At 43.0% G+C, this 24,199-nt stretch overlaps 1 protein-coding gene across 6 annotated transcripts in view; it reads left to right on the top strand.

Moving 5' to 3' along the window:
* The window catches only part of MECOM (MDS1 and EVI1 complex locus), a 329,394-nt gene that overhangs the window by 30,666 nt on the left and 274,529 nt on the right, over positions 1-24,199 (top strand). The window lies entirely within an intron of this gene.

Genomic DNA, 24,199 nt, shown 5'->3' with positions numbered 1-24,199 from the left:
AAAGTAACACTCAGCTCTGTGCTACTGCCATGTAGTGACGCAAAAGCAGAACCAGAAGCTTTATACTATAAAAATAACCATGAATTCTACTCCATGTTGTTCTTAAATCAATGCACTGCTGGGAATGAAGACCCTGATTGAGCCCTGGGCTCCTCACAAATGCTTTGATAAAGTGGGGTGAACAGTGCTGATAAATGTGGGTGCTCCTGCCAAGCTGCTTCCTGCCGTGAAGAGGAATCAGAAGCAGGAACAACAAGATGGGGAGGTAGAAAGATGCTCCATGGCCATAAATACCTGTCATCACCAAAATGTGGTGCTGCTCACATTGCAGCCACTGTGGTGGAGGTGAGATTCTGTGCTGGCTGGGGAGGGAGCTGCTCCTGCACCAGCAGTAGAAACCCAGGGCCTGAAATACGGCATCTCTGTCAGGGGCAGAATCCATGGAGGGACACCGCTGGGTCACGCTGACTAGTAGGGCTCAGCGATCAAACGTGTCACACCTGTCTTGGCCACGGGTGCAGGTGTTCTAGGTCAGCTCTCGCTGTGGTTATCAATCGCTGACAGTTGACAGTTTAATTTTACACCACAAGTACCTCATTACTTGTGTAGGCACTTGAAGAACATGTGGGCACTGGGTTGGATCAGTGATCAATGACAAAGGTTGCTCAGGGTGCAAGTGGTAGCAGTAAAAGTGAAGGTCTCCGTGCATGAGTTGGCAGTGGTGGGGATACATGACAAGGGGAGTTTAGCTGACAAACAGTCTGTCAGGGCTGGAAGAATGGAGGCTCGCCGGAGAGCTGGCGCTCCATTATAAAATACAGCTCGCCATTTAAAAGAGGAGGGGGGGTTGTGGAAAAAAGAAAGATAAAAAAAGGCTCTTGCTTTGAAAAACTGTTTAAACAAATTTAATGCATGTGAGGGACTGTAAATTTTTATTCTACGAGCATTCATTTCACGACACGGAAGCATCCAGGTGTTCAGGAATTTTGTATTAAAGGAAAGTGGAGGCGCTGCTTTCATAGATGTACGCACATGTGGTGCTGCTGGTTTAGGTTGCCCAATGGGTGCCGATCGGACATGTTCAATGTATTCACCAAACCTTTCCCCATCAGATTCCTCCTCTCTGTGTATTGATAGGATTATTTATGACTAAATCTGTTGTGACAGATTTCCTCTGCCACAGTAGGGAAAAATTTGTTTCAACACACTTAAAAGTGTTGCTTTAATCAATCCCATCCAACTTTCTCTTTTGCCGCTTGTTTTCCTTTGCGGAGTTTCCGACATTCTTTTCCATGTCGAATCTACCCGGTGGATTTTGTCACTGGGGCGATGACGGAAAGAAAGAGACATATGGCACTAGTTTGGTAGAGCCGTGGATCTTGCACAAGGATGTAAATCTTGTTTGCTTGAGAGACCGCACTGAAAGACACTTTGCTCGAGGTATAACATAGCTGCATTATTGAGTGCACCTTATAATAATTGATATGGCGGGAACGGTATTAATGGAAATAATGGGAATTTCACCCAAACCGTAGTGAATAAGGAAAAGACTAATAGTCTTTGCCCTCCGCTGAATTGAACACGTCTTAAAAAAAGATTCTTGATTATGTCTCACGTGCTGATTAGGTGCAGGCTAACTTTGATCATATCACCTACAGTTCCCACCGAAAGGACACGTGTGGCGCGGGTCGTGGTTTTAGAAATTGTTAAAATGATTGAATAAGCAGCTCGGGAAACACAGGGCTCTAAAAAATGAGATGCACGCTCCGTGTGGGTGTTTTGTATTGATTTAGTAACAGTGCTGGGAAGACCTCATGGTGCTCAGTGTGCAGGCAAAGAGGTCCTTCTCCCACCACACTCCTGCAGAGCCAAGACACCATCATCTTTGCTTTTTTTTAGCCCTGAGGTACATCCAGTCTTTAGTAAATGACAGTGGAAATGAATCAACCTCATGTTAATGATGAAAAAAACTTATTTATAAATCATAACAAAGGATCCAAAGGTCAAAACTGGGATTCAGATACCCCATAATATTAATTAACTTTCAAACCAAATCTGGATTTCTGCAGAGTCTGGTAGTATTATGGTCTTTTTTTCTTTTTTTACTGTGTCCTCTAATATTTATTTCAAATTTTCTCTAGGTGGTAGGGAGAGAAGTTTTGGAGATATGCTGTTACTATATCTAGCGATGAAATGAACTTTATAAAATATTAGTGGTATATAATGTCACAGCCATCAGAATGGTGATCCTGATTTCAGCTCCGAATTAGTCTGTCAGTGTTCAAATAGGCAATTAAGACGATTTTAATTATTTTTTCCATTACTGTGCACAAGTTAATATTAGAAATTTCCTTGCCACAACCATTTTCTTTTTAATGGAAATAACCTCCTGTAAAATTTGGAATAAGGCCATCCATGACAAAACATCTCTTCTGATGGATAAATATAGTACATCTTTGGTGGCTTGGTAGTTGTTGTAATTATCAATAATCAGATGTCTCGTTGGGATTAGACTGACTGTAAATTTGATTACTTGAAAAGAAATACTCAAGTCTCTGGCTGATGAACCAAAAATGCTGTGTTGGGTCATTATGTTGAGTTGAAAAATCCCATCAACTGTAGTGGGATGAAGAATTGCCCACAGGGCTATCTTCATATGGTAACTTGCCAAACACACTTTAAATTGTCTTGAAATCAATAGATCCATGAACCCTCCTGCTGTATATAGATCTATATTATCTAACCTGCCACACGCTGGAGGAGGAGAGGAGCCAGCCAGTTGTGGGTGTGTTGAACCATTTAAATGCTGTGGCACCACAGATGTGAGAGCGAGAAGGAAATGTGGACAATGGCAGGAGAACAAGGGCAGCTGGGAGGAGAAAGGAGGTGGGAGAGATGAGCAGCCTTTTCTTTCCCTGCTTAAAGGATAATATTTCAAGGATGTGATGGGACACAAAGGCCTGGAAGGGTTGTGATTGGAAATGAAAGAAAAAATACCTTGAGAAAGGGAGGAAATTCTGAGGAGCAGTAATTTGTTTCACCATTAGGTCAAGTCAAAATGAACCCTGGAGCAGTAGTGGAGAGGAGCGCACACTCCAGCAAAGAGGGAAGAAGCAAAAAAAGGGAAACCAACTGAATTCAAATAGTTGTGATAGTGCAAAGTACTTTTCTTACAAGACTTTGGAAAACCAAGAGTTTTCTGACTTTTGGGTCCAGCTTGCACCAGATAGGTGTCAAAGGAGCATCCAGCAAGATTACTGTTGTGTAAAGGAAAGGCAAACTTTGCCAGAAATACCCAGTGTCAGAAAAAATATAGCAGAAAAGAATTTGCCAGAACCTGTGGTGATCTCTGGTCTGTGCAATGCCATTGCCTTCACTGAACTTTCAGAGTCAGTGGAGTCAGGGAAACAACCACCTTGCATTTTTAAGGAGTTGTTGGGCCATGTGTTTCCCCTGGTGACACTGGTGCAAATCCAGGGCAATCCCACCAAATCTGGAGATTGCTCTGGCTTTTTGCCAGGTAGAGAGGTTTGGGTTTGGCCAACAGAGGTCACTTACACAAGTGTGACCTCATTGCAGTTGGTGCTGCTCTATGTTTGAGGTGATTGAGTGAAGAAGTTGGCTCAGTTGCTGCTGAGGAAACACAGTGTTCATGTTTCTAAATGTTACTTTAAATATCGGGGATTTTCTTTTCACATTTCACATTTCTTTTCACATTCAGAGCTAAAAAGAGGCTGGTCTTTCCTTGTTAAATCAAAATGTTACTTTTTTTTTTTTTTGTACCTACTTTCTCCTTTGCCACAAACCATCTACTTCTACATTTCTACATTTCCATTTTTGTATTTAACAGGAATAAATTCTGTGCTCTCCTGCAAGTAGGTTTAGCTTTGTTGCCCATTAATCAACAGTGCCCATTGTCACCAGTTGAGAAATGGGTCCATTCAAATTTCATATAATACATGGCCATGGCAGGGAGGGACAAATGGGCCCCCTTCATCTCCCCACCTGCTTGGTGGCTTCTTCTCCTTTGATTTCTCTTCTGCTGGCTCTCACTCTCTCATTGCTGGGTGAGGTGTATCCCTGTGTCACACTGCTCTTAAGAGGGAGAGACTGAAAATTTTTCAACCACTAATTTTTTTAAGGGAAGGTTTTGAAATGAAGTGTTTTCAGCAGCATTGATGGGACAAAACTCATCCCCTTTGTCCATGAGCTTCCCTTGCTGAAGGAGCACTGGGCAGAATGCTTGGGTTATTTAAAAGATGTTCCCAATGCTCTTGGGGCAAAATGTGATCATCTTTGCATAGGACTAAATAATGGGGGATGAGTGGCTGTTGCTGTGTTGCAGCAGGGATGGTGGGAGTGTCTGCCCCGGCTCAGGGCTCATCCTTCTTGCTGGGTCTTGGAACCAGAGGCTGGGGAAACTGAGGAGCATGGGCTGTCCAAGGGAGAGCTGGGACACAAGGCACATGTAAGGCCTTCCTCTGCTCTTACTTGAATTATTTGCAGCTTTTTTTGTTGATTTGCATGAAAGCAGAGTTGTGACTTTATTTAGCACTGCTATAATGACTTCAGCACAGCCCAGGAACGTCATCTGGTGCCATCTCCTCCATGCAGGACCCTGTAGGGAGAGGGTGGCAGTGTGACAATGACAAATGGGATCAGGGTGCTTTTCATATAAGTGGATAGTACAGATAGGATGCTCTGGGGAGCCTGTGGGGGCAGGCAGGGAAATCTGGGACTAGCTGCCATGCAAAGCAAACCCTGCCTGATTTGAAAGGTGGAGAGGATGTGCTGTGATTTTACCAGTGGGAAAGGATGAGCAGGTGGGAGAAGAATTACAAACATCTACACTTTGATTCTGGAACACTGTGGTGGTTGGGCACAAGGGGTTTGCTGTTTGTTCTTGCCTTGCTGGTCAGATCATGAGCCACGTGCTTTGTGTGAAGGGGAGCTGGAAAGGCTGCACCTTGCTAAAGTCCTGCGAGTCCTCCAAAGGCAAGAACAAGCACGCTATCTGTCCCAAATTATAAAGAAGGAATGATGCTGGAAAGCCAGGCAGGATTGGGCATGGGGCAGGTGAGGAGGTGACAGCTCAGCCCCACGTCAGGATGTTGCAATGGGAGCTGCAGATTGTCACCCTCTCCACTAGCATGTTAACACTGCGGACACTCAACCAGACTGCAGAAAAAGGTTTTAAAAAATGCATTTTATTTTCTTTTGTGGGTAAATGAGCCACAAGTCCCTGTGGGGGAGGCACAGTGCACTGCCCCGGGATGCTTAGCTCTCTGCAGGGGATGGGATGGGATGGAAGGAAGCACCGGGCGATGCCCTGGCCCACTCCAGGAGCTCATCCGCCCCGGTGCTGCTCTGGTGCTCCCCATATTTGGTGGTCTTTAATTTGGCATTACATACTCGGGGCTTGTCTGCAGCTTGTGTGATTCAAAGTTCTCCATGGGGTCTAATGTACAAGGACTGGCCTGTTTTCATTAGGTTTCCTGAGCTCTCCTCCCTTCTCCCCAGTGTTGCCGCACAAAGACACTTTTGTCAGGCAATGTTGGACTCTCCTCAAAATCCAAGCACTTTCAGGAAAGGGCTTGGAAGTCTATCTTCTCAGTTTCCATATCCCTTTGCCCTCTGCTCTGGCATTTGGTTTGATTGGTTGTAGAGTTGTCCTTTTTTCCCCCCTTACTTCTTTTTGTTGATCTGTCTGTGCTGGAGTCTATCTTGCAAAGCAAAAAGTGTATTGCAAATCGTGCAAGCCAGCTCTCTGAATTATTGCACATTGTAAAGTATTAACTCCTTCAGTCCTCGGCTGGTTTAAGTGCTAGGACCAAAATCATGATAGGAATGTTAACGGAGTATTATTATATTTTATGTTCACTGCCACAAGTTTGGTAAGAAATTTAATCCCCCCTCTCTTGCTCACACTCTCTCTCTTTCTCTGCCTCTTGAGGAAAAAAAAAAGAAAAGGAAAAAAAGGAGGAAAACTGGCACCAAACTTCCATTTGACTTGGCAACTTTTTCACTAATGTGATTTGATATGCTTTACTAGAAAGGGTAACATGCTAGTGTTTCAGAAGAAGCCGATTTTCTATTAGTGAAAGTATGGTATATAAAAGATCAGGCATTGCTATTAAACTCTTCAATCAATGAATTTACAGCCTATTCTAAGTGGTAATGATATAATGGAATGCAATAATTCAATATTGAAAAATATGTTTGGTTTGACATTTTGGGGATTCCAGGAAATACTGCTATTTATATAGCTGCATCTGTGCAAAAATTAAAAACAGGGAAAAAAGAGGATTATAAAAGGAAACACAGCCAAATTGTTTGAAATCAATCTATCCAAGATGTTTTCATAACATATTATATAAAAATCATGTTTGCTCTTTTCATGTATCTGTTTCCTCAGACTATGATTTTAGTATGATTTATGCACCCAAGTACTGATAATGTGAATAGACTGGTGGGTACTACTTTGTTTCACCCATTTCTAAGCCAGTTTGTAGATTACGTTTTCAGGGGCAGAGGTGCAAATAGTACTTCTGCCTATAGGATATAATTATATTACAGTTCCTACAGAGGAGGGCTGAGTATAGCCCCAGTGTTTCAATTAATAATGCACTGTCAGCTCTGAGGGATGATATGAAACTGTATTGGATCAAAGATTACCAGCATCAGACAGCCTTGCTGCTCTCTCTGCTTTTCTTTTTCCTTTTTTTTTTTTAATGTGCCTGATTGACTCTCAGCAGTTTTTGAAGAAAACTATTTTGCTTAAAAGTAAAATATTACATTCTTGCAAGCCTGATTATGTTATTTTTAGGGGTAGGAGTTGGTTCCTTTCTGTATATGAGCAAATGTTAAGCTCCTTACATTATATTTTAACATCCAATATCTTGCATATATCTTTTAATTGTTAATGTGGTCAGGCAATAAATTCACTGTCTATGGGGAACTAAGAATAATTTTCCAAATTTCATTCTCTGTAGCCAGTTGCTAGGAAATGAAGTGCTTTGGTTAATAATGCATTTAAGATATTTGCAAGATCTCAGTTTAATATTTGTTCTGTATTTACATGAAATTTTGACCAAAAGAGAAAGGGTAATTAAAATACATTTCCTTTTTGGTAGCATTTAGCACCGGCTTAAAACTTACTACTAAAAATTATTAAATCATTTTACAGATGAATAAGAAAATAGTCTTTGAAATCTGACAAGGTTTATTTGAAATAATACTTACTTTAAAAAATAACTCCTTTTAGGTCTTACAATTCTACACTTCTTACTGAAAAATGGTTTCCCAGTAGCATACATATCCTATATCAATGTAACTAAATTTATATAGTTATAAATTTTTGAGGTTAGATTCTTGAGTTTTGAAATTAAATAAGCACAGTTAACTGTATTAAATGTAGACTTGAATTTGATCGAAAATAAGTAAAGCACTTATGACAACCTCTGTAAATGCTTAAATACTTTAGTTGTGTTTGTGAGCATTAAATTGTATTATAAGGAGCCAACACTGAGTATACAAGCTCCTGTGGGACATCTTGGACTTTTGGGAGATTAAAAAATCGTGCATTAATGAAATCTGGCAAGTTTTTTATTTAATAGATAGTGCTTTTCAGGGTATGCAAAATAATTGGTAGCGGAACGCTATATGCATCCTTACACACACAGCACACAATGTATATAATTACTTGGAGAAACTGCTTAACTTTAATGGGGCGTTTCTTGATCATATAATAGGAAAACTAACAGCTTTAATTAAGATTTATGAAGCAGAGAGGTAATATATTCTGCTAAATTAGGTAACTATTGGTGGGTAGTGTATTTTTAAGCAATTAAAGGCTCGATCCTGCAGCTCTTTTGCTGTGTAAGCCATTGCCAGCTCATGCAAGGAGTCCTGCTGCCACGTGAGGGAGGGCTGCAGGAATGGGGCTGGATTTTGTGTTTGACAGTCCCCAAGGCATGGCAGAAAAGATCTGTGGATATAGGCTGGGCTTATTCCTGGTTTTAGGCCGGGCTTTGAGTAGATTTTCCTACTCCAAGTGTAGAAGGAAGTAGCTGGCATTGCCCTCGGTGGCCCGTGCGAGGGTGGATCATCTCCAAGGAGGGCTCATCACGGGAGGGAAGTGCAAGCAAGGCAGTTTGGGGATAAGCTGGAGAGAGGAGCAAGCAGGGGATTGTTTCCATCTGGAGAACTGTCCATCAGAAGAGAAGTGCAAGGGGCTGTTGGAAGGGCTGTGATGTGTTGTGGGGCAGCATGTGGGTTGCCACGTGCTGGAAAACACCACAGATACGTGCAGAAAATGGGATTGGATCAGAATCTTCTGAATTTTCATGGTGCAGAGTTCCATTCTGGCTTTTTTCATGTGTTCTATGATGAATTTGATTTTTTTCCCCCTAATTAAATCACAGGTGAATGTGTCTCAGGTCTGGTCATGGCCAGTTCTACATTTCTGCTGCACCCTTGCTTGTCTGTGCAACTGGAGGAAGAATGCCAACAATGCACAGTCCTTTATTTCAAAAAATTATCCCAATTTTAAACCACACCTGTACACAACCAATCTCCTCTAGATGGGCAATTTCAACCCAAGTACACCTGAGCAGAAATCACTGCTTTTCTGAAGTACAAACACCTGACCGAGAGAGATCCTGTGAACTAAGTATGAGGAATATCTGAATTAGACAGGGATTGATTTATTCTTTAAACGCGGGCCAGACACTTTAATGCAGTTTAATGCCTGGTAGAAATTAAAAGTTCTACTCCACAGATTTCTTTAGAAGTCTTCTTTATAATTGCAAAATGGGAAAACTTGACTAAGACCATTGGTTTGACACTTTTTCTGCTGGGCTGTGAACTCTTTTTTGGTTTTTCTTATGCAAGTGCTCTTTGAATTCAATGGTTTGCCATGTTACTTGGAAGTTACTTGGACTACCAAGAATAAGTTTGTTTTATGGTTGGGTTTAGTTTGTTTTGTTTTCCCTGTGCTCAGACTAGTTCCCCATTTGAACTGGAGGAACTTGCACTATCTGAACTAAGTAGAAGCAGAACAGCTAAGGAAATAAGTGGTTCTTGAGCGCTAGGATGTGGTAGGAATTGAATACATTTGGTATCCCTCAAATATATTCAGTTCCTCTGTGTTGCTGCCCTGTATTTTGCCCCAGTTCCTCTGCTCAAGTCTTGTTGTTTCCCTGGTGCTCATTGTGCCTCTCTGATGAAAGGAAGAAACCTCCCAAATTTTCGTGTAGTCTGCAATGGTCAGCTGGTGACACCTCCCAGTTCAACAAGCTTTAGAGGGAAGACAACTGGGGCAACCCCAATTTTCATTTATAATACAGTGAGTCTCCAGCACCACTTGTGGAAAAGCAGCGCTTGAAAACATTGCTTGGAGTACCAAACACAGTAACTCATGAAACAAAAACTGTCTCAGGATTTTCAGGTCCTTCTTCTCCCACTTCATGACTTTTGTATCCTGAACGTTGGCAGAGTGCAGTTTTGGGCTCGGTCAGAGACCCTGGGCCTCAAACTCGGCCCATTGGTGCCTGTGCTTGCTCTGCATGCCATATTTGAAAGCTCACATATCATCCAGGCCATATTTCTAATGAATCTGGCTTGGGAAAAATATGAGCAACAAACAGAAGAGTAGGGCCGTGGGAAGTAGATTTTTAAAAGTACACCCAACCAGATAAATAGACTTTTTAAACCCAAAATAAACAGATAGAGAAAACTCACTTAGGCAAAGGATGCATAAATTATCTTTACCCTGAGGATGCAGTAAGTTATTCCCTCTTTACATTCAAAACCTCTGTTTTCCAAGTCTGTATTTCATGTCTAATCACTAAGAATGCCCTCTTTGACTTCACCCGTGCCTGCAATCATGCCCTTTCCTGAGAAGGGCCCATTTGTCATGTGGGAAAAGAGGGTTTAATTAAGTAGGGAAAATGTACCTAAGGTGGAAACTGAGCTCTGGCCATGTTTCCATAGAAAATACATGAAAAAACATGTGTAGATGAGCCTAACTGTTTATTTTCTTCATGAAAAGACATTTTTTTGGTTCCCCACTTTACTCTTCAAAACCCAAAGAGTTTCTGGGTAAGACAGATGAGAGTCCTACATAAAAGGACAAGGGTGGAATGTGCTTTTTTCCCCCCAAAAAATACCTTTTTCAAATTAACTTTTTTTTTCTCCATTTTCCTTTTCCCTCTGGGAATCTAGCAAATGTCTCTGTTGTGTGCTCCAAAAAGAGTCAAGGTTTTAACAGGGAGGGGTCAAGAAAAAAAGGCAACTTGCAGATCTCATGCTAAAATTCCAAGTATTCCTTTAAAACAAAAATATTGAGAGAAACAAAGGGGAAAACTATCCAGGAAAGCATTTAAATTACTGGAAGGCAAGGGAAACCTTAATTTTCATGCCAGCAAAAAGGTTACACTGGTTTTCTGTCTGAGCTTTACTTACTGTTGTGCTTAATTGCATATGATCACTTACTATGAAAAATGCAGCAACCTGCAGAACCTGTACTTTGTGTTTGAATTGAAATACATGCCAAAAGGATCTTCCTGTAGTTTTTCCTAAATTTTCAGGACAAGCAGGGTGTTTTTTAAGCAAATCCATGGTCACAGCTCAGCTCCAGTCTGTAACTCTGGGTCCTCAGCAGCCCAGTGGGCCTCTCCGTTCCCACATATTTGTTTTCTGTGTGACTCTTTGCACCCTTAGGCCACTGTGACAATCTTTTTGATTTCTTTAAGGTGGTATTCATTTAAAGTTTTGCCAGGCAAGGACAAACAGTTGCTCTGATGGAGCAGTACAGCTGGAAGACAGGCTGGTACTTGGCCAGTCCTTGAATTTCCACGCTGTCACCTTGTTCCCACTGGCAAAACGTGCCCCAGAGTGACTTTTCAGGTGCTTGTGCACTGAGATAGTGCTTTGAAAGAGACATATGGTAAAGGACTGATTCTGCTTCTTTCAAAGTTGTGGCAAAACTCACAAACTGGTGAAAAAAAGAGGACTGGGCTCATGTTATCCCAGGCATGGTTACAGTCCAGGCTTTTCTTATGGAACTATTTCCTAGGAAATCTGGGTTTATCTTCTGAAGCCATGAATTATTCTTCTCCAAGCTGAAATAAGATGCTGTGGGGACAAAAGGACAAGGGGTAGCAGAGTGACAGAAATGGCAGGTCCTCTCACAGAGCTATGGAAATGTGTCGACACTTTTGCAGAAGGGATGAGAGAAGCCTTCTTTCTCTTTACATGAAAAGCATGGGGAGGAAAGGAAAAGGCCTGCTGCATTTCTATCATCTATAATCCTCCACTTAACCTATGAATTAGCCCTTGTGTGAGCAAAAAGGAAAGTTGGTGGCTAAACCATAACCCGCCCCCCCCCAAGTGGGTACAAGTCTTCCTTTTCCCGTCCTGAGCACTATATATAATGGGCCCCTTGAATTAAGGAGATATATTAAAAAGAATCCTGGCTGGCTTGCCCCATTTTCTTCTTGGCTGTGCATGTATTTATGTAATGTCCTGTACCCCAGGACCAACCTCTTCAGAGCTGGTGTCAAGGTGTAAGGTGCAATTTTAACCTAGTAATTCCATACCCGCTTTAAACTGCTGGCACCAATGTTGGCAGGAGTAGATGCCTAATTACTCGTTTATACCCAAACTGCAAATTAGGTTTAAGTTCAGTGTGCACTGTGGTTCACAGGGAGGGTGAAAATATGTGCAGAGTTACCTATAAGGGAGCCTGAGCCAGCAAAAACAAAGACAGAGTTCAGAAAGTAGAAAGTCCCACAGTGAGCTGTACAGTTTGGCCAAGGACCCTCGCTCTGCCATAGCTGATACCACGTACTTTAATGGAAAATACGAGAGGTTTGAAACAGAAAGGATGAGAGGACTTCTCTGTACGTTGCCACAGAGAGGGAGATTCAGCTGAGTTAGCCTGAGCTGTCTGAATATTTGGCTCTACCTTGATGTGGCACTTAAAGCCCTCTCGGTGGGTGAGAGTGAGAAGACCATAGCAAGTCCATCCCTCTGAGGTATGGCCTTCAATCTTACTCCATTGACTGCAGCAAGAGCCTGGGTGCCCACTTGCTCACAAGTGCCTTCCCTAAAGCGAGGTGAGGTGCTTTCTGATCACAGAGTTTGATAGCTGTAGATACTAAAATGCCAGTGTTTGTGGTTATAGTTTATTTTTTGTGAAGCTGGCACCCAGAGGAACCCTCACAATCAACCAGGTCCCCTTCCTACCTGGGGGTGAGGTGGAATCCTGAGTACTTGTATGTTGGAATGTTCTTGCTTCAAGGCTGGGTTGCATCCACACAGGTTGTGGGAGGGTAGGAGCAAAGCAACTCAGTCTGGCTAAAGGGGATTTATCAGTGAATCCATGAATGAAGACAGAAAAATGTGGACTCTGTGATTTCTGGTCTCTTGCTATTTCTGCCAAACTGTGTCTAATGTGTGAACCATTGATGGCAGCTCCTACTTGGCGCTGGAGGCAAGGAAATGTCAGTGACAGTAGATGTGTTTGTTTATGAAGGCAATAAGATGATGAAATGGGCTGTGTGGCTCTTCCAAGGGAAGCTGTGTGTCCACTGAACAGAGTGGATCTGTGTTGTGAGCAAACTCCCCACCAAGAGACTGCGCTATCTCTGGGGAACACCACCAACAAACCATTGTGCCATCCTTGCTGAATATCCTCTTTACCTGAGTCCAGGAATGCTTTGTCCTGAAGGAGCAGCAGGCATTTAACAGCGACTAGCCTCTGTGTCTGGCTGGTGCCGGCCCGCAGCCTGACTGGCCACAGCGAGCGATGTGCCATTTTTTATTATGTAGAAGGAAATTTTGCAAATATGCCCAAGGGTGAGGCAACATCAATAAGCAGGGAATGAACGCTCTATTACATTCATTTGGTTTCGTAACTTCTGTTGGGTCACAGGGGAGCTGCTAAAGAAAACAAAACAAAATCTCTTGTATGCCGGCTATATTTAGTCGTACGGAGCTTTGCATTTGTTCTGGGGCTGAAGAACAGCATGTCCAAACCTGGAGCTTGAGGTTGAGTGTGTACTTAAGCCCTGGTCCTGCAAAGGCTGATGCATGTTCCTAACGTTGCACGTTTTGAGTACAAATGAGCTTTGGTCTAACGAGCCCGCTCATGGGATGTAATGGGAAATGTCTGTGACCCTCATGGATTATTCCTTCCACACATCCATAACGCTCCTGCATGTATGGGAGTACAACGTGTGTTTGTGCTTGTGTGGGGTACCTAGACATCCTTGAGCTGAAGGGAAAAAACGCTGGCCTTTGCCTTTCTATTGCCTATCCAAATGTAGCTAAAATAGTATCTTGTATAAAAACTTGATTGCGTGTTTTGACATCAAACTAAACTCCCAGGGGTGGCCGGAGGTCCCCGCAGTGGTGGCCCCTAAAACCAAACAATATAAACCCTTTTCCACCAGATGATGAGAATACAGCCTCATCGTACCTCTGTTTTCCCCTTTATTTTAGCCCACAGTTTGTTGGATGGTTTGGGAGGAGGGAACCAAAATAATTTATATATATATATATATATATATATATATATATATATATATATATATATATCTATATCTATATCTATATATCTCTATCTGTTAGAAAAACTTGGGATCTGTATGGACCGGCTGTCAACAAATGGTGGTCAGGATGAATTAATATCAATTAGAGTAGTTTATGGACAGGAGTTTTCTCAGTAATTGTAACAGGTTTTTCAGTTCTTGACAATCAAAACTCATGAATTAGGTGCCTTGGAAGCATGGAAGTTAGAGCATGTGGATTTCTTTAGTTTTTGTTCTAGGTTTTGAGTTTCCTAAGGTAGCTTGGGTGAGAATTTCAGGCTGTCTTCTATCATGGTGTACACTGCTGCTTCTAATAGTTAAAATCCTCATATATTTGCATGACTCTAAGAACTGAGGCTTAAAGAAAATCTCAAATTTTCAGTACTGATGCTAAAATTGGAAGAGCCAGCGGTACATCCAGTTGTGCTATGAATATAGCGTGGTTCCTGAGCTTTCAGGGTATTTCTGTTGGTGTGATTGCAGTCTGTTATGTATTCTAAGTAGACTACCCAGGTGGTCAGATCCACGATGTACCTATTCAATTGAAAGGAGAATTAAAACTTTGATGGTGGAGGATGACCCATGGAGATTTGTCTCCAAAATGCCCTTCTCTGATGAGTCTGGGAGGTTCCTGGTTGCTGCATTCCCCCAGCTCACAAGGGTCCCACACCAGGCACTAAAGACAAGGCACACCCTTGCAACAGGCATCACTCTCCTTTGTAGCTGACAAGGAAAAAGGTGACAACAATACATAAGTTTTTTTGATTATTTAAAAGTTGCAGCAGAAACCCATGCTCCTGCTTGCCTCCCCATTACTTTACATAAAATTGTTATGCATTCTAAGTAGTAGCAGCCTGGGCCTCTTGACCTCACAAGAAGAGCTGTTACTATACATTTAACAAAAACAAGGTATTATGTATTAGCCTACACATTTTGCAATAGCTCCAGCAATCTAGTAACTACAGTCCAATTTAAACTGTGCCTGGAGGCAACAAAAATTGCACAAAATGGCAGCTAATTTATAGAAGGGAGAGAGGATATATTTGGGGGTCTATTCCTTCAAGCCATCTGATTCATATTATTGACTCATTTAGAAAACAGAAAGTGAGCAGAGACAAGTTTTTAAGGAGTTTGGTTTCACACAAATGACTTGCAATTGCAGCCCATTATTTTTATACCAAGACTTCATTAGTCATATCCCCGTCAAACCTGTGAGCAGTGTCAAATGTTTTCAGAAAACACACCAGGACAGGTATGGAACTCATCAGCCCGTGGCAAAGGTCGCTCTCATTAAGGAGTCAAAAATGAAAACTTTCAGTGTCTCTAACACATTGCACAGACGTTCCTGCCCCCACTTCTGAAACGCGGGGCTGAGCGAGCACCTCCTGCTCCCCAGACATTCAAATAAGATCAAGATGACAGGGCAAGAAAATGAATAGGATTCTTAACTGGCTGTACTTTATAATATGGTACTGATTGGAAACAACCAGAAAGTTGTTTGCCATGTCTATAGTACCATTTCCTGAGGTTAAACATAACATCTGAAATGAAGCAATTAAGTCTCCTTAAAGCAAAAAAAGAAAAAAAGGAAAAAGATGGGGTGGGGGAAAGAAGGAGAAAAGGGGAGGACGTGGGTCTGTGTGGGTGCTGACTCGGCACGCCAGCCATGCTCTGATGAGCAAAAGAAATGTCTGTGCAAACTTCTTCCCACCTGGGAGGTTGGAGGGGAGACAGGAGAGCTGTGACACCGGAGTTGTTCGGGGCTGGCTCTCAAGCTGTGCCGTGACAGATGCGTTTTGAGGAATTTTGAGGCGCGGAGATAAGAATAACAAAAAGCCATTCACTGAAGCACAGTTACACAGGCTTAGCACAAAGGGGTGAAGAGAAAATGTGTCAATACGCTCCTTATTTGTGGAAGGCTGGCCGTGTTTCTGCAGCACGCTGCAGTCGGGTCTGGGGGCTGTTGCTAACGGCAGCAAGGGTTGCTGTCTTGCCCCTTAAAAGTTATTCAGAGTTGTCCTGGCAATGAAAGAGGATTCCCTTTAGCTGCTTCATTCTGGGACACAACAAAGTCCTTCTGACGTAGAAAATGTTTGTCTTACAGAGGCTTTGCTTATTTATAAATAGTGTCCATGGGGCTTTACGTAAGATGGCAGGAATACTTTTAGCAAGTTTTTTGTTTTTTTAACTGCTCGGCTCGTGTAGACTTGAATTTGCTTGTTATGCTCTGAACATGTCCTTGGGCAGCCAGGGATGGGGTCTCCAAAATGCCTTGGTCTTGGCTTTTTCAGTCTTTCCCAGTGGATTGCAAGCCTTTGGTTATGGGTATAACCTTTGCTGGGTTCCCTATCAAATGGGAACAAGAAACCTGAATTCTGTGGGCTAGTCAGTATTTGCATCATTAATCTGTGAAGATTTAAGTTCTATAGTGGTTACTTGAAGGAAATAGCTGAAGTTGCAGGTTACTTTGTATGTAGGAAGATGAATGTTTGGGTAGCTTAATAATTATTTAGAGATCTCCGTGTCTTGTCCTATGCACCAGCATTTGTGCAATGTACTCGTTCACATTTGACTATATTTGTCTCTTCTGCTTACTTGCCTGTTAAAGCTATGTGTGCTTGAAATGGTGAAGTGCTTAAACCCCCTCCAGCCTGACAGCTGGGGGCACAGGTCTTGGAAAAGCAGGGAAAATGCCAGTGATGTTGGGTAGGTTGTGGCTGCCCTGCTCACATGCACCTTCCTGGTAGATCATTTCTCCCAGTGGAGAGGCGGCTGATGCTGCAGATTGTTTCTTGAACATGGAAAATGGAGTTGATGTGATACACAAATAGGCTATATTTGTCTTTGACCATCATTACTGGAGTGTGTATGGGATGAGCGAACTCCCTGAGCTGGCTCCTGGCTCTTTTGGTTGTGTGTAGTTCACTGGGAGGTCATGTGGAGGAGGAGGAAGGCCAAAATTTCTGGGTTCAATCATTCTACTGCTGTGGTCTCAGGCAAATCTGACTCTCAGTTGCTTGGCTCCCCTCTCTGCAAAGCAAGATGAGTTTGACCCTCTTTGTGAGCATTGGGTGGAGCTGCTGGTAAGCAGTGGCTGTCAGGGGTGAGCTGAGAAATGCCAATGCTTATCACTGACAAACAGCCCTTTGGCTAGACCCACTTAATAAAAAGAGATTTCTGACATATATTACCTACCCTGGGCTCACACCATGGAGTTTTCCCCCCTTTCCCAAATGCAAGACACACGGGGTTATGAACCTCCTTCTGCTGAGCAAGTGTGTTTGTCTGCAGAGATCAGGGCTGGGCTTTGCCAGGGTGTCCGTGCCCTCACCTGCCAGCCCCCGGTCAGCCCCTGACCAGGGGCACATCCTGAGTGCCAGCCCTGTGATTGATGCACTTGGCCGAGAACTTCCCTCCTGCCCGCTCAGGAAACAGGAGGGCTGGGGAGATAGTGCTCGCCTTTCTTTCACAGCCCCTGCTTCCGAACTCTAATCACCTTCTGCTGTGGGAAAAGAGATGAGATGCTGCCTAAAAAACAGATCATTGTCCGCCTCCTAGATTAATGCAGAGAAAGCAGTATTGTCTGCTGAATGGATAAACCTTCCTCCTGTCACTCAAAACCTAAATTCAACGCTACTTCATTTCTAAGAGGCTTATCTTCCTTGAATAGACCCTTGCAGCTCAAGTAAGAGGCGATGTAATGAAGCGTGTTTTTTTCTTAAGTGAGAAACCTGCTGCAAAGAAGGGGTGAAGCCTGTGCAGCTGTTCTAAAGGGCCTTTGCAGACTCTCGAAATACTTGTCATTTATCTGGTCTTGCCTGACAGCAAATGAGAGAAGATCAAGTTCAAAATCTGCTGGCGCGGCTTTCAGGGCTTCTTCATCTGTTAATTAAATAATGGTCATTAGCGCACAATGCCCCCCAATGAGGGCGGATATGATGCTGAGATTGGAATATGGGTCTGGGGGTTATGAATAAGCAGATGGTCCCCAGGAATTTTGCTGCTTTGACCACCCCCCAGCGATGCCTTGGTATGTGGCTGGAGGGGCTGGCAGTGAAACAGGTGGCATCAGGCGGAAAAATAAATTCATAGAAGCGTGCTGAAATCATTGTAGAATCCCCTCCTTTCATGTGGGGCAGCGATTAATTCAGTGATTTCCCACAAACCAGCCTGTTTTTGGAAAATCACCCACACCACCACTGCCACAAATAATGTCCTGTTTGCTTTCCTGGAGCCTTCTGTACTGAAGACTTACACTTTTAATGTATTTTGGGAAATGTACTCTCTAAATTAAGATTGGTTGCTTAACATCAGAGGGCCAAATCCTGAGGTGCTTACTCTACTTCTACGCAGTCAAAACTTACTCTGATATCAAAGAGCAGCTCTGAGGGCTGCTGAGATGGGATGTAAGATCTGTCTCTGAATAACTACAGGTGATACAAGGATTTATTGTAGATGTGAGAGGTTAGGGTTTTTTTTACGGTCAACATATGTTTAATATTGACATGTTTGAATTCATATTTTACCTAAAAGCACTGATCTTGTGAATACCTCTTTCTTCCATCACCAATAGCATGACTTTTCCAGTCTCACCATCACTGTGTGGACTGTGGGCATTCAGTTTGTGCCTCTGCAGTTGCAGGCCATGTCCTGAAAAATCTTTCCTTGGCCTTTTCAGACACTGAGGTGGAAGTGGTTTTATTTCAGCTGTGGCTGTGTAGGAATTGTGTGACACTGAGTTATCCAGGGTTATGTCTGATTTTTCCTGGGAGTTGCTGGTTTTCTTCCTGGGGTTATTGGATGGGACAAGAGAAGAGACCCGGCATGGTGCACACAGGGAGGGCAATGCAGGCTTTGCTTGTGCCAGAGCTAAAGGTGCCTGAATGTCCAGTCTGGCTTGGACAGGAAAATAAAAAGCTTTCAGAAAGTACTTGAGGAGATTGGCCATCAACAAGGGTGGTGGTCAGCTTGGGGGGATTTGGCAGGCCCCTATGCTAAGCAGAAGTGCAAAGCAGTTGGATGGTGATTTAAAGGGGGTTTTGAGCAGAGTGGAGGAAAACTCAAAGCTTGGAGTGCAGAGCTCTGTCATGGGATGAAGCATTTCTAGTGCTGAAATGCGTGCTCAAAATTCCACAGGGCCGTTGGTGTTCCAAGGATGGATCCCTGGATGTCATGGCATGGCCTGGACCAGTGTGGAGACCAAAAAGTCAAGGAAAAGTGGCTGGGAAAAACATGAAACGTACAATAAATATGCTCATGCAACAAATCTGTGTTAAAGCAAACATTACGCTTGTGACAGAAAACAATAAAAGTAAGGAAATTTGCAGTTAATGGTAAAACATACCATATGTCCACAAATGCCTAGGCACACCAGGGCACCCCTGTGACTGCTTTCTTGATGTCAAGGTGTTGAAGGCCAGATGGCAGATTTCACCCCAAATTACAGATTCTCAGACTGCTGCTATGTATTTTTGTCCTTGATTGCCTTTTTCATCATATCTGACCTATTCCCACCATATGCTGAGGTGAATGTTTCTGAAATGGGCATGACCTGCAGTACTGCTTGGCAAATGTTGTTTATCAGGTACTTTGGAGTGGAAAAGTGCCCTGAGTAGATCAGTCAACACTGTTGCTAAATGTGCTGTAACACTAAAATATGGCACCTGGTCTTTTGGAGAGAATGTTGACATCACAAATCACAGGTTATTCCCCCAGCCCTGCATCTGGAGATGCTCTTGACAAATATAATGCTGTATTTCTTGGGCTGATAGGCATCAATAGCCAAATTCCCTGGACTATGGATAATTAACAAATGCTTTCACCTCTACTTTCATTATGGGGATTATTTATGGGGATGTTTTGGTAGTAGGTGCTGTATGTTAACTGTTTAGGGAGCTGGCTGGAGGCTTCGTGTGTGCAGATAATGACCTTTTGCAGATTTTTTTTGCCTTAGCTGATGTCTTCGTCAGTAAGGAGACACCTGCATCCGTGCAAGCCCGGCGAGCAGAGCAACACAGCACTTCAGTATTTCCCCTCCTTCGCCAGCTGGATAGGACCCCTGATACAAAACCTGAGAAATGTGCCAAAAGCCTTCAAAGTTCAGGCCAGAGGTGTTTTTGCAAGATAAAAATGGGACAATATAGCATCCCTGGACAACTCATCCGTTTACACATGACACTCGTTGTGGCCTCTGATTAGCTTGTTAGTGAGGAGGCAGGAAGAAGTGCAATCAAGTTTTTATGATTCATCATTTCTGTTCCCTGTTTGGGAGACAATGTCAGTGCTCTTTGCCAATCATAGAAGGTGGCTTTCGAGTGCCTTAGGGAGAAGCTTTTTTTAAAGATGCTCTGTGTGTTTCTGAAGGCTGAGCCACATTTCTAAATAATAGGGAAGTCCTGGAGTTTGTTTTGTGTTGTGCCTTTTTTTTTTTCTAATTGTATCTACTAACAATGCTTTTATGTTTGCTGCACGTAAGCTAAAAGAAAACATGCTGCCAGTTTGTTTGTAATCCTGTTTTCTCTCAGAAGTATTTGTGCAGAAATAAATTAGAAATGGTACCTGGAATATTTTCCACAATACAAAAGGCAAATGTAAGTTTTATTAAGTTGAAAAGGATACATTCTCTTCTCCTGACCTTGATTTTTTAGCTATATTCTCTATACCCTTGCTTTAGAAGTATTATTCTTCATCCCATCCAATTACCATTTCTATCAGCTCTTCTGAAAGATTATGCTTTTTGGGTGTTCTTCTGTAGATGTCTTTCCAGTGGCTTCACTTGATGAATGTGACAAGTTTTGTGTTTTCTCCCTCCCCTCATTGAATTGAAAAGTTTTTTGATAAATACAGGCCAATAAGTGCCCAAAGGCAGTGTTTCAATGGCTGCTAAATCTTTCAAGGTTAGGACTTAACCTCCGTTCTCCCTAATTCAACTGCAACCTTCAGTCTGGAGCCAATCAAGAATATCAGATGATACTTAAACAATGAAGGATTTCTGATATTCAGGTACAGCCTCTGTTCAATAGGATTGCAAATTCTTTGTGTGAAGAAAGTCGGTTTTGCTCTAAAGTACTGTCACAAAAAGTGAAATTACCATTTGCTTGGAATGATGCCATTCATCATTGTCAGAATACTAAGCATTGTAAGTAGCTAGGCCTCTCCAAATTAATGCCTTGTTTTGCATCGGCTAAATTTCCCAAATCCTCGAGGATGGGTCATACAAAACTCATCTCACCGTTTTAATTTATCAATCCAGTATGAGTGCGGTGAAAGGGAGCTTCATTCGGTCTTAGCTCTTTTATTTACAGTCTAATTCTAAAAGAAAAGGAAATAAGATATGAAAATAAGTTGGAAAATAAGATAAATCTCTCAGTGAAATCACAAGATCTACTCAGTCCTGTAGCAAACCCTCTATAATTCATTTGTAGGTCAGCTCAAGGGATTAGCCATGACGTATTTGGAAATTCATTTATTTTTATTTTATTTTGCTGTTTCTTATGCATAAGGGTAATGCTGTCCCCAAGGCTTTTCAGGTAGCCCTCAAATCTTGACAACATTTGCTGTCTCTAAGGCCTAAGCCAAAATTAATTTTCAAATAAACAGCATAAAAATGTATGGAGTTGTATAAATTTGAATACAAAATGCATTTGTTTTTCTTGCTCCTATCCACACATACATACTGTTGGCTCAGCCAAAAATCATAACATGACATGGAAATTAACGGCCATATGTACATCATGAAAGTCAAAAAAGTTTCTTAGTTTATTAGAAACACCGTAGTGTGGTGGCTTTTTTTTTTTCTTTCCCCCCACTTTCTCCCTGATATGCTCTGCTGGGGAAGCACTGCATGTTAATTGTGCTTCTCTCTCTGGGTGCCTCTGAGCCAGTGTCTCTGCTCCTGGACCACTGGTTGCCTCCTGCATCCCTCTTGGGATTTTGAGGGTGTGACACCTCAAGAAGTAATCGAGATGTTTTCAGTGAAAGAGAAGTTAAAGGGGACTTGGTATCTCTTGCAATTTGTTTTATCAGGGAAACAGTGGAAGTGAGAAAGGTGCTTGAAGCAGCAGCACAGGCTTGGAAATGCTTCTGGTCCTGCAGCGAGCAGAGGATTGGACTGGAGGGCTGGAAACATAGCTTGAGGCAAAATCCCCAATTTTGTGCTGAACCAAAATGAAAAACCCAACCAGAAGCCCATGCTGAGGGAGTGTAGAGAAACCATACATTTTGCTGGTGTTTAAATGTGATATGGAGTTGAGTCTTCCATCAGGCTCCAGTGCATCCTGAGGCGTGCAGGAGTTGCTCCTGCCCCAGGAGCCTGTAGCACCTGCAGGATCAGCCCTGCAGCAGCTAAAAATATCTCCGTGCTCTTAAATTAAAACAATGCCTCTTTTCGGTCTCATTCCACAAGGGGGCTGCAGGCATGCTGGAAATTTAGCAGATGGCAGGCTGGGGAGTAACTGGGAGAAGGGGTGCCTGATCACATGTGGAGGTGGCCAAGCATGGGCCAAATCCAGAGGGAGATGGTCCCTGAGTCAGAGCAGAGCTTGTGCACAGCTTTTTCTGAAGGTGTGACCAGTGGCTCCCTGACAAGGTCAGCTGGGGATGGTGGAAAGCAGGAAGAAAAGCCTGCAGGGGTGAGGTGGGTTGCAGAGCTTCATCGTTGCACTCCTGCTGCTCCTACCCCAAGGCTCTCCGAACTGAAATATTCTTCCAGTTGTGCTTAATTAAGAGAAGTACGGCTGTGTGAGATCTCACTGCTGCATTGCCTGAAACTTCGTGTCTGGGGCAGCATCAGCTGACCAATAAAGAGTTGGTTAATCATTAATTTGCTAAAGATTATGTTTGGAAGGGTAGATCACCTTGAAATGTTGCTTTCTATTATCTTTCCCAGCCAGGCAATGAAAGATTTCAATTTAATGTGACATGACAAACTACAAACAAGTGTGTTTTAGGCTTTGGCAGGTGAGGATGCTGGGGTCTGAAGGGGTGCTGCCAGGGGCTGCTTTTCCATACCATGCCTACCTAAGATAAGGTGTCAGCCTCCTGCCTGGCATGTTTGGGTTGTGTACAGATCCTCTGTTTAGCAAATAATTTATATCCTGGGTCATCATGGAGTAACTTTAGTACTGAGTGATCACGCATGTTTCAGTATTTTGAAGCTTTTCTTTTCAGCGTTAGTAGCTCACCCTGCTGTGCACAGTACAGAGCCTTCTGTCCCAAAAGACATCAAAGTGTGCTTTATGGATTATTTTCCAACTTTATTTAACCCTCCACTGGAATGCTGTTATGCTGGACTTTGGGGTAAAACACATGTGGACAAGTTCTCACCTTGCCTCTGCCTGCTCCAGGAGTGCTGCCCTTTCCCAGCCTGGAGCGTGTCCTTGATGTGGATGGTGCAGCTCAGACCTTCCCACCTGGCTCTTCCCAGCTGCTGTTTGCAGGCGTGAATTTTCCCTCCAGGCTGAGTGAAAAAGCTGAGGCCGGTTGTTAAATGGATGTTGTTCTTCCCATTCAGCACGAAGGAGCTGCCCAGTGGCCCTGGCTGGGGAGCAGCTGTGGGCTCTGAGCCAAACTTGGCCTTGGCTGGAGATGGAGCATCTACTTCAGCTTTTGGTCTCCTTCCAGCATCTCCTGGGCATTGCTCGCCCTCTGTCACCTGGCAGATTTTGTCCACCAGGCTGCAAGAAATGCAGGTGGAGAATTGTTCACCTGAGCTCAGCCCTGGGTTAACTGGCAGTGGGAAGGGGAGCATGGGCAGCAGTGTGGAGCTGCTGCCATCACTTGCAGGGATGTTCACTGGGACCTGCTCTTACCAGCCCAAATCTGCTTTCATGGCTGCACGTCAGAAAGAAAGAAGAACAGAGGGAGAAATGCAGCCTTACTTGCAAGTAAAAGATAACTTTAAAAACTGTGGCAGTTGACATGAATGCTGCCATACAGCGTGTCTTAAGATTGGAAGGTGGATTTTAAAAATGAGTAATCCCCTCAGTTATCAAAGATAAAAGGGAGTTTGGTTTGTATGTGTTCCTAAAAGTGAAAAACACAGATAGGATCATTGAACCACATGATATCGCTTACCTTCTCCGTTTAGTGTATCTTTTTTTGACAAAAAATCACGGACTTTTTTTTTTTGTTTTACATACTTGGAATCTCCTCAAGTCAAAATCCCAGAGGAACACAATGCCTTGCTCTTAATATACACCAAATACAAATAGCTTTTTAATTCATAACACTTCCTAATGGCTATTTTAGGCACTGTTTGTAGCACAGCAGAGTAGAGTAGTGTGTTTCTGGTTGAAAACATGTTCTTGACATGTGAACTGTGTGTCTTGCTGTCCCGAAACTCTGTCAAACTTGACACATCAATAATATGTTTAGCCCTGTAAATGTCTTTCCATTGTGTTCATCACCCTGTTATGGCAATTGCTTCTTAGGTGACTTTCATTCCTTGCCAAAGCGTAAAACACCCCATGATGCATGAAATGTGGGATTTGCATTCCCATTTGAAGCCTCAGATTCAAAAGTGTGTTGGTGACTGGTTCCTCGAGGGCCTGTGTGCGTCAGTGCAGGGTTCTGCAAGGCTTGGCAGAGTGGTGTGGGGGGGGAAG

The sequence above is a fragment of the Anomalospiza imberbis genome, chromosome 10 (assembly GCF_031753505.1).
Source record: "Anomalospiza imberbis isolate Cuckoo-Finch-1a 21T00152 chromosome 10, ASM3175350v1, whole genome shotgun sequence".
Lineage (NCBI taxonomy): Eukaryota > Metazoa > Chordata > Aves > Passeriformes > Viduidae > Anomalospiza > Anomalospiza imberbis.
This window is presented reverse-complemented; position numbering and strand designations above follow the sequence as displayed.